The 2,544-nt window shown below is 40.3% G+C and overlaps 1 pseudogene; it reads left to right on the top strand.

Annotated features, from left to right (window-relative positions):
- The first annotated feature begins 359 nt into the window (after positions 1-359).
- On the top strand, positions 360-2,073 carry LOC122225993 (annotated as a pseudogene).
- The last annotated feature ends 471 nt before the right edge of the window (positions 2,074-2,544 follow it).

Raw genomic sequence — 2,544 nt, forward strand, 5'->3', positions numbered from 1 at the left:
ATTTGCTCATGCCATGTCTTTGTGTCACATTTTGGTGATTCTTGCAATATTTCACTATTGCATTACTATTCATTATTATTTCATGCTATAATATTATTCATTATTATTTTATGCAATAATTTCATCATTATTATATTTGTTACGATGATCTGTGATCAGTGATTTGGGATGTTACTACAGTCATTGTGTTGGGGCACCACAAACTATGCCATATAAAACAGCAAACTTAATTGATAAATGCTGTGTGTGTTCTGACTGCTCCACCAACCAGCCATTCCCCCATCTCTCTCTTTCCCCTCAGGCCTCCCTATACCCTGAAACACAATAATATTGGAATTAGGGCAATCAATAGCTATACAATGACCTGTAAACGTTCAAGTGAAAGGAAGAGTCGAATGTCTTGTCTCTCACTTTCAATCAAAAGATAGAAATGATTAAGCTCGGTGAGGAAGGCATGTTGAAAGCCATATAGGCCGAAAGTGAGGCTTCTGATGCCAAACAGTTAGCCAAGTTGCAAATGCAAAAAAGAAGTTCTTGAAGGGAATTAAAAGTGCTACTCCAGGGAACACACGAATGATAAGAAAGCACAACAGCCTTATTGCTGAAATGGAGAAGGTTTCATTAGTCTGGATAGAAGATCAAACCAACCATAACATTCCCTTAACCAGAGCCTAATCCAGGGCAAGGGTCTAACTCTCTTCATTTCTATGAAGGCTGAGAGAGGTGAGGAAGCTTCAGGAGAAAAGTTTGAAGCTTTCAGAATTTGGTTCATCAAATGTACTGAAAGAAGCCATCTTGATAATATAAAAGTAGAAGATGAAGCAGGAAGGGCTGACGTAGAAGCTGCAGCACCTCATCCAGGAGATCTAGCTAAGATAATTAATGATGGTGGCTACACTTAAGATTTTCAATTTAATCAAAACAGCTTTCTAGCAGAAGAAGATGCCATCTACGACTTTCATAGCTCTAGAGAAGTCAATGCCTGGCTTCAAAGCTTCAGAGGACAGGTTGACTCTGTTGGTAGGAGCTAATGCAGCTGGTGACTTTAAGTTAAAGCCAGTGTTCACTTATCATTCTGAAAATCCAAGAGCCCTTATAAATTATGCCAAATCTACTCTGCCTATGCTCTATAAATGGAACAACAAAGCCTGGATGACAGCATATTTGTTTATGACATGGTTTACTGAACATTTTAAGCCCACTGTGAGACTTACTGCTCAGGAAAAATATTTCTTTCAAAATATTACTGCTCATTGACAATGCACTTGGTCACCCAAGAGCTCTGAGGGAGATGTACAATGAGATTGAGGTTGTTTTCATGCCTGCTAACACAACCTCCATCCTGCAGCCCTTGGATCAAGTCTTGACTTTCAAGTCTTATTATTTAAAAACAACAACAACAACAACAACAACATAGTTCGCAAAGCATAGATAGTGATTCCGCTGATGGATCTGGGCAAAGTTAATTGAAAACCTTCTGAGAAGGAGTCACCATTCTAGATGTCATTAAGAGCACTCGCGGTTCATGGGAAGAGGTCAAAATATCAGCATTTACAGGGATTTGGAAGAAAGTGATTCCAACCCTCCTGGATGACTTGGAGGGGTTCAAGACTTCACTGTAGGAAGTAACTACAGATGTGGTTGAAATAGCAAGAGAACTAGAATTAGAAGTGGAGTCTGAAGATGTGCTGCAATCTCATGATAACACTTTCACGGATGAGGAGTTGCTTCTTATGGATAAGAAAGAAAGTGGTTACTTGAGACGGAATCTATTCCTGGTAACGATGCTGGGAAGATTGTTGAAATGACAACAAAGGATTTAGAACGTTACGTAAACTTAGTTGATAAACCGCCAGCAGGGTTTGAGAGGATTGACTCCAACTTTAAAAGAAGTTCTACTGTGGGTAAATGCTACCAAACAGTGTCACATGCTACAGAGAAATTGTTCATGAAAGGAAGAGTCCATCAATGTGGCAAACTCGTCTGGGGTCTTATTTTAAGAAATGGCCATGGCCACCTCTGCCTTCAGTAACCACCACCCTGTTTAGTGAGTAGCCATCAACATCTTGCTAAAAGTTCAGATGATGGTTAACATTTTTTACCAATAATGTATTTTTTAGTTAAGGTATGTACATTTTGTTTTTTTAAATTTTTTTTTTGAGCGTTTATTTATTTTTGAGACAGAGAGAGACAAAGCATGAACAGGGGAGGGTCAGAGAGAGGGAGACACAGAATCTGAAACAGGCTCCAGCCTCCGAGCTGTCAGCACAGAGCCCGACGCGGGGCTCGAACTCACAGACCGCGAGATCATGACCTGGGCCGAAGTTGTCCGCCTAACCGACTGAGCCACCCAGGCACCCCTAAGGTATGTACATTTTTAAAGACATAATGTTATTGCACACTCAAGAGACTATAGTATAGTGTAAACATAACTTTTTTTTTAAAGATTTTATCTTTAAGTAATCTCTACACCCAACATGGGGCTTGAACTCACAACCCTGAGATCGAGAGTCGTGTGCTTACTGACTGGGCCAGCCAGGCGCC

The sequence above is a fragment of the Panthera leo genome, chromosome C1 (assembly GCF_018350215.1).
Source record: "Panthera leo isolate Ple1 chromosome C1, P.leo_Ple1_pat1.1, whole genome shotgun sequence".
NCBI classification, from domain to species: domain Eukaryota; kingdom Metazoa; phylum Chordata; class Mammalia; order Carnivora; family Felidae; genus Panthera; species Panthera leo.